The following is an 8,789-nucleotide window of genomic DNA, read 5'->3' on the forward strand; positions in this document are numbered from 1 at the left end:
CCGGATATTGGCCCTTCAGTGTCTCAGTTTAATCTGGTCCTTTGTATCTGCCTCTCCCCATTTCAGTGAATGTTTGCGGAATGAATGAATGAATGAATGAATGATCTCCCCAACTCTGTCTCATCCCACTTCCGTCTCTATGAACCTGTCTCTTGACCTCTGAGAGCCATGATTTTTTCGTCTGCATCTAAAAGGGGGATGATATGTTGTCATGAGGGACAAAGAAAAGGGATTCTCGTCATTGTGATCTGATTGTCGTATTTGCGTCCCAGACTCCACCCACATCGTTCTCCGCCAGCCTCTAGACCGCCCCCAGCGCAACAACAAAGGGTGCGATCTGTTAGCTGGCCACGAGAGGGCGCGCTCGCCGGTTCCAGCCCGGGCCTGCGCCTGCGTCTGCGCCTGCGCCTACGCCTGCGCAACATTGGGACGGGGAGGGTGCGGGGTGGGAGTGGGAGTGGGAGTGGGAGTGGGAGTGGGGGTGGGGTGGGGATGGGATGGGGGTAAAGAAGCGGAGTGGCTACGGAGCGCCCCGCCCGGGGATGGGGATGCGTGCCAGAGATGGGTGCTGAGCGCGGCGAGCGACGGAGGAGGGGACCCGCGCCTCTAGCTGTACCTCGTCCTCCCCTTCCGGGTCCGGAGGATGTTCTTCCAAACGGGGGGGAGAACCCGCACGGAGGCCGGGGCTGGACACAATGCCCTCCTCCCCACCCTCCCCGCCATCTGTGTCAACCCTCCGACTTCAAGGACGTTTCTGTATTTCCCCACTCACCCCCACCGACGACATTAGGGAGCACCAGCCTGAGGACCTAAGTGTACCCAGAATACCCCTTCTTACTAGTGGACTTAGCCCTCAGAGGGGTGCCTTGGGCCCCGTGGCTGCCCAAAGCCATCAGTCATGAGTCTGAGAATGCCAGAGACCATTCCTGGCCAAACTTTCTAGTTTACAGAGAAGGGAGCGTGTCCGAGGTCCCACAGCACAGTGGTCTGTACAGCTAGCTCTGTGGATGTGAGACCCAGAGCCCTTTCTTTCCACGGAGACACTCCCTCTCTGAGAAGAGAGGGTTAATAAGGCTCCATGAGATAATGGAAGCAAAAGTGCTTTGTAAACTGTAAAGGTCTGGAGAAAGTACGGGGTCTTTTATTTATTTATAACTGACAGTGCAAGGCAGTAGCTGCCCAGGGCCAGTCCACTGGTATGGCCCGAAGTCAGATTTAGAAACCACCACTCAGTAACAGAAGGATTAGGAACAGAAAAGAAACAAAATCTCTGATATTTTTTGCAGATGGTATGATTATTTATATAGAAAATCCAAAAGATTCCCCACGGGCATGTTATTGAGTTATTAAGAGAGATCAGCAAGCTTGCTGGACAAAGATGAACATCCAAATACAAATAAAATTCAAAATTCAACAGTGATTCTATAATGAGCAATAATTTATTTGAAACTATATCTTTTTTAAAAGAAATCACAATAAAATTAAAATTTAATAGAACCCTGATAAAAACTTAGAAAAGGCATTTAAAGATATTTGTGAAGAAAAACTATAGGCTATAAAAGGAATAAACTGAGAGATGGAGAGATGTATTCATTATAAGGTTGTGAATCATCAGTGCTGTGAAGACAATTTCTCCATATTAATCTATCGGTTTAATGTAAGTCTACTTAATATTCCAAGAGGAATTTTCAGAAAGTGAGGAAACTAATTCTAAAATTAATATGGAAAAGCAAAGGACCAGGAAAAGACTAGACAATTGCGAAAAAAAATAAGTCCCTAACAGATACCAAGACTTATTTAAAAGCGATAGTAATTAAAACAATGTGGTATCAGTGCAGGGCTACACAAAGAGATCAATAGAATAGAGTGCCCAGAAACAGTTCCAAGTGTATGTGGGAATTTGATTTATGATTTATGATTTATGAAGGCAGTGGCATTGCAATTCAGTAAGAGAGAATAAACTATTCAATAAAAAAGTATTGTGACATTTGGCTTTTCATATGAAAAATATTCACACCATCCATAAAGATTTATTCCAGATGGATTAAAAACCTAAAAGTGAAAAATAAAACTTTAAAATAATTAGAAGAAAATGTAGATCTCAGAGCAGGAAAATATTTCTTAGACAAGAAACATGACTAACAAAAGACTGATTTTACTACATTACCCCCCAAAAAAAGCTTTCTGCTATGAAAATGACATTATAAACAACATTAAAAGACTGTGACAGCCCGGGTGACAATGTTAGCAGCACATAAAACAGGTAGAGGTTAGTATCCAGGATATAAAGACCTCCTGCAAATCAATAAAGAAAGCACAGACCTTTTGAGCGCCACCCCAATGGCATCCTGTCCCCTCTTCTTCAATAATAAATCCCTAGTGTGATTCAGGAATCAGGGGTCTAGGCTTTGCAGGAGGCTGGGCCTCCCCCAGCCCCATCAAGTGGACAGTGATTGGTCTAAATAACATGATAAAAAATAATAATAACATGATGATTCAATTTCTCTGATCAATTACTGGTTTAGGTGTGGACATGTATGCAATTCTGTCCACAAAGACTGGAAGAGAGATCTCCTGCGGGGCCTTTGGGAAAGAGACACTAAGGAAACATTCACTGTCTTCTGCCTCTAGACATTGTTGTCCTCATGAGACACTCAGAGCTGAGGCTGCCATCATGGACCACAAACGGTCCAATCTAAGAGGCAAGCCCACATATGAGGAGGGTATGATAGAAAGATGGAAAGAACCTGGTCCTTGATGTCACCGTCAAGCCTTTGAATTAACCAACCCTAGAACTTCCTTTTTTTTTAGAGAGAGAGGAAGGGAGAGAGAGATAGAAACATCAATGTGAGAGAGAAACATGGATGAGCTGCCTCCTGCTCGCCCCCTACTGGGGATTGAGCCCAAAACTTGGGCATGTGCCCTGACCTCAAATTAAACTGGGACCTCTCAGTCCCTGGCAGGACTCTCAATCCACTGAGCCACATCAGTGGGGAGGACTTCTTGTTATGTGAGATAGTAAAATTCCTTTTTGGTTTAAATCACATCTAGTCGGGCTTTCTGTTACTTGTAGCAAAAGCTGCGATAGATAGTCAATAACATGGACATAAGCAATTTGCCCAGAGGAAACCCAGATGGCCAAAGAGCATGATAAGATACTTGACCTCATAGACAAGAAATGCAGATTCAAATGAGCTACCACTTTACACCCATCAGATAGGCAAAAATAAAGCCTAACATGAGCAGATGTTGGCAAGAATGTAGTCAGACAAGATGCCTTGTGCAAACACTGGTGGTGAGAGCATAAATTGGTTTGGTCGCCATAGAGAGCAATTTGCAATCAAGTTGAAAATGTGCCTTCTCTACAAACCCGGCTTTCTGCTCCTAGGTATGTACTCTAAAGATGATTCAGACAAGTACAAGAGTATTCACCGCAGCACTACCTATAACAGCAAAACATAGAAACCGCTCAAATCCTCGTCAGTAAATAACAAAGAAATTACGGTGTATTCACATGATGAAATAATAAATAGAAGTTGAAATGAAGGAACCAAAGCCATATGTATCATTGTGGCTCCATTGTGAAAAAACATGTCAAGTGGGAAGAAAAAAACATAAGAGTAGGTAAATAGACATGGTCTTTAAAGCCACACGAAGGGTTAACTGGTCCTTGAGGGTTAGTTATTAGCAGAATTTAAATTTTTATTCTAGTCATTGGACTACAAAGTAGTGGTGAAATTAAAGGAATACATCATTAGAGTGCTTTGGGATCAAAGTTTTTGTTTGTTTGTTTGTTTGTTTTTGAGACAGAAAATTTCATAAATATTAGCCATACTTTAGGTACCAGGTAAGAAATATTAAGTTTCCTCTTAAGATATCACCTGTTAGAACTATTCACAAATATAGTCGAGTAATTATTGACTTACTAGGTCTGACAGAATAACTGATAAGGGGTCACGAGACTCTCAAGAGTTTCTACACTTTGATTATTGACAAATTCATTGTTTTACAGCCTACTGAAGTGTGGATGTGTGGGGAACTCATTCACAGTGGAATCTAAAGGATAAACATCTGTGGGGATAAGTATCCAGAGATGAATATATACAAGAAAACACAAGCCATTTTTATCCTTTATCCCAGTGAACTTGAGGTACTTATGACAAAGTACTTGATTGCACTATGACCTCCTTAAGTGCCGTGTAGCTTGGTTCCTCTCCCACTTTTTGTTTCTGTTTAATATGCAAATGTGAGTTTGAGCTCTTCAGTGTGTTTGCACATGCTAACTTAAATTGGATTAAAGTGCAGTTTTCTGAAATATTTCTATTGAAATAAGTTATTTAAAAAGAAAAAAGACATGATATGCACAGTATAATGGTTGTTATATACATTTTAATAATACAGAAAACATTACTATATGTTGATTTATGGATATTTAAATGTGTAGGAAAAACATGAAATTATGGATTGACTTAAGAAGGAAGGACATTCTGACACATGCCACAACATTAATAAATTTATGCTAAGCGAAATAAGCCAGACACAAAAGGACAAGTACTGTGCAATGCCACTTATATGGGGCACCTAGTAATCACATTCATAGACAGGAGGTAGAATGGTAGCTGCCAGCGGCTGGGAGGTGGGGACGTCGGGAGTTATTATGGAATGGGCACAGAGTTCCAGTCGGGAAGATGAAAAGTTCTGCAGATGGTGGTGACGGTTGCACAATAGTGTGAATTGTGCGTAATGCCCCTGAACTGGGCACTTTAAATGGTGAAAATAGTAAATGTTGTTATGTATATTTTACTATTAATAATAATAACTTTGGAAGTATGTGCTCTAAAGGATGCATTACCAATTTGTAAGAGTGGGTGGGGCAGGCAGCGGGATCGGGGCGGGGGGGGGGGGGGGCTTCAGCTCAAACTCCCATGTTCTATTTCTTTTATATGATAGAACCTGAAGCAAAAATGACACAATACTAGATTTGAAAATTTGGTTTGTTATGTGATTCTCTGAACTTTTGTTATTTTTTAATTTTTTTTCCCTTTATCGATTTTAGAGAGAAAGGAAGGGAGAGGGAGAGAGAGACAGAAACATCAATGAGAGAGAACATCGACTGGCCACCTCCTGCATGCCCTGCACTGGGGATGGGGGCCTACAACCTGGGCATGTGCCCTGACCGGGAATTGAATGGGCGACCTCTTGGTGCATGGGTTGATGCTCAACCAGTGAGCCACACTGGCGGGGCTGAACTTTTCTTATTTTTATAAAAACTTTTCAAACTAAGAGTTTTAAAAAGTAAAAGTACCTTTTTTTAAGAAAGTTCTGTGAAGAATTGCCCTGAAGTGGTAGGATTTGTGCCCCCATCATTCACCCCCAAGACCACGTGAAGTGCAAGGGGTTGAGTGTGGGAGACTGGCGAGCTGGCCTTATGGGGGCTACACCTGTGCCAGGCACCAAACCAGCCTGGCCCAGCCTGGCAGAGCCAAGCAGGAGGGAGCTAGAAGGGGCAGGTCTCTTTCCTTTGACCCACGGCAGGTGAGGCAAGGCTGGTGAAGAAAGGTGCTCTGAGAGCCAGTGTCCTCTTCAGCACCCTGCACGGGATCCAGAGTAGATGAGAAATAGAAACCACCATCAACACTCAGGAGTGTGTACTATTAGCATTTGGAGCAGACAGCAGAAAGAATTCTTCGAATCTACTGATGACAAAATATATTGCCCAATCTTTCTGCTTTTTTTTTTTTTCTTTGACCTCCCTGCATTTCTCTGGAGCTCCCACAGCTATGGCTGTCTGGGTTGCAAAATACATATTTACAGGCCCTCCAAGCCAGGCTAAATATAGGCTTACTTTTAAAGCAACTGATGATTTAGAGAAATCTTTCCTCTGCCCCCACCCCCAACACACACACACACACATTCCTCCTTCTTGGTCTCCCTCCTAGATCTCCAAGATGCATCCAAACTTTCCCAGCAGCACTAGAGTGAAGTGTGGAGGGTGAGTGAAAGAAGGGGGCAGAACAGAGGGACCCAGGCAGCAAGGCAGTTTCCCAGCTGTGGGACAACCCTAGGGAACCCCTCTTCCCACCTGGGCAATGGGGAACTAAGGAACCAAGAAGCAGGAATGAAAAACCCTTTGGAAGGTAGAGAGGAGAGGTCACCTTCACTCCAAAAGATGATTCCAAAGGATTTGGAGGCGATGCCAGCAGGGGTGCTTATATTGCATTATTTCCTATAATAGATCTTAGAAAGAAACAAGAGGCCCATGTCTGCCCATGAAAACACATGGAGAGACGCAAACACTGAGCCGTTTTCAGCCATACCGCCCCACACATGAGCATACGTGTACGCGCACTCACACGCGTTCAGACACACATGCAATCAATAACAGTCAACACCAAGCTCCTACTCTGTGCCAGGAGCTGTTCTAAATGTTGTAAGCATTTCAAACTCACTTAATCCCCATAATACTATGAGGTCAATATGTTATCTCAATTTGATAGTGCAGAATTTGAAGACCCTTAACCGGGAAGTGGCAGGTCGTGGATTCTAATGAAGATGATCTGGCTTCAAAGCCCATGTTCTGCTCTGCTCCACACTGAGCGGGGGAGATCCAGGATCACCCCTGCTCAGGAGATACATTCAGACATCCACATTAAACATTTTGAGGAACTAGGGACTCTCAGAGTACAAATGACTAGTCCAAGGTCACCCAGAAAACAGATGGAGCTAGGACTCAATTCAGACCTCTGAACTCTAGCCCGGTCTCTTTCCTCCAAAACTGCTAAGTCACTTTTCTCTTCACAACTCAGCCTTCTTCATTCCCCCCTGGGAAGGGGTCAGCCAAGGGCCATTAAAGGCCCTGCAACACGGACATCCTGGATTTGAGTTTGGTATATAAAGCATGTACACATATACATATACCTTTCCAGCCTTCTCCTATCAGCCCAAGTCCCTAGTAGAGGAAAATAGCTAAAGGAGAGCAACTGGGGCAGGGACAACTGGCTCAACATAAACCGGCTGAAGGCCAGCCTCTGATCAGATGACTGTGGCCAGGAAAACACCACTTGCAGAGTCTGAGTCTCAAGGCCCCAGCGCTGGGAAGAGAAGCCAGCCTTGGCACCCAGCCGGGCCGGGCCTGAGCCCGGGGCGCCAAGGGTTTGGTACTTATCATAAATCAGGTCTCTCCCTGCCATCATCACCCATCTTTACAGTTACACCTAGTATTTAAAACTAGCAAGCCTTAAGGAGCAAGTTCTAAGGGTCCTCATCAGATCTGGGGGTAGGTGGGAAACCAGGGAGAAGCTTTATGAAGAAGAGTTGGAGGATTTTCTCTCTCCCAATAGGAGCCTCCAGCCTTTTTAGCAAGGATTGTGAAAGGCATCTCCTTCCCCACACCCTCCATCTTCTGTGTTTCAGCTACTTTCTCCTCAGTTTATCCTGTCAGAGCACAGAGGGGCTAGGTGACTTGTCTAAGATCACATAGCTAGTAAGTGGTGGAGCCAGGATTTGAACTCTGAGAGCCTAGCTTCTGGGTCAACTTGGGGAACCACTCCACCCTCTATTTCAGGGCACAGGTAAAGAACGAACTTTTACTCAAAGACCACCAGGCAACTTGGCCATCAAGGCCCCCTCCACAAAGGACGATGGAAAAAGAAAGAATGGTTAAATACTCTGGGGTACTGAACTGGAGGACACAGGTGAGGATTGCAACCTGAGGGATAAAAATTAGATTTAAAACCTCCAATTTGGATGGCAACTCTCCCTAAAGTAATAATCCTCCTCATCTTCACATACATGGGGGGATGTGGCCAAAAATGTACTGTTCAAGGCAGGCAAGGAGGGGATGAAGGAGACAAATCTCCCAGGCAGCCAGCTTAGTGCCTGACTCCAGGGAAGGAATAATGGCAAAGCACTTATTGCTTAATAAAAGCTTCTTCAGGAATTCTGGCTGGGGGTGTCATTGAGCTAACCAGGAGCCCATGAAAAAATAATCCCACTCATTAACCTCAGACATCTAAACTCTGGGCTGACTCCACCCTCCTGCATCCCAGCCCTTAAAGGTGTTCACTTTTGGAAGTCTCAGGACAGGAAGACCCTAGCATCCCAAGAATTCTAGTTCTATTCAAAGTGCTGCTGAAGATGTGGTTGGGGGCCCTAGGGTCCCTGGGCTTGAAGGCTCCTCCTCCCAGCCTTAGAAGCTGTCTTTCCCACCTGGCCAGAAGCGTGGGCACAGACCCCTTGGGCTGGGACCAGTTGCGATGACTCACCAAAGGGTGTGGGAGATTCTGGGCAGAACACCCAGGGGCCTTTGCCCTCCTCCAACTCACAGAGCTTCTGAGGACACGCTGCCCAAACCCCCCAACCCCAGCTAGGTAAGATTTCTGTCTAACCCACTTCTATAGTGGGGTTGAGGGCAGGAGGGAGCCCCCAAGCCCCAGACTTGAGCTTGGAAACCCAAGTCCCAAAGCTTGTTCCTGAGAGCAATCTTTTAAGAGATAAGAAAAGAAGGGAGATTGAGGTTGGCTTCTTCCCTGTGCCTGGTGCCAAAGTGTAAAATTGGGGAGGGGAAAGTTTCCTGACCAGCTGGGCAAAGAAAAGGCAGGTGGCCTTGTAAAGCCTGAAGTCTGGGTTCATTTCCGGCTCCAGCTCAGAGCCCAAATCTTCCCTCTCACTTAGTCTCAGGCTTGCCAGCCTCAGGATCCAGTCCTGTGGTTCCTGGCCCCTCCCTGTCCCAATATTCAGGGTTCCCAGGCGGCTTCCCACACCCCATCCCCCACGCTCTTTTACACGTG

Source organism: Molossus molossus, unplaced genomic scaffold (genome assembly GCF_014108415.1).
Source record: "Molossus molossus isolate mMolMol1 unplaced genomic scaffold, mMolMol1.p scaffold_m16_p_19, whole genome shotgun sequence".
Taxonomy (NCBI): domain Eukaryota; kingdom Metazoa; phylum Chordata; class Mammalia; order Chiroptera; family Molossidae; genus Molossus; species Molossus molossus.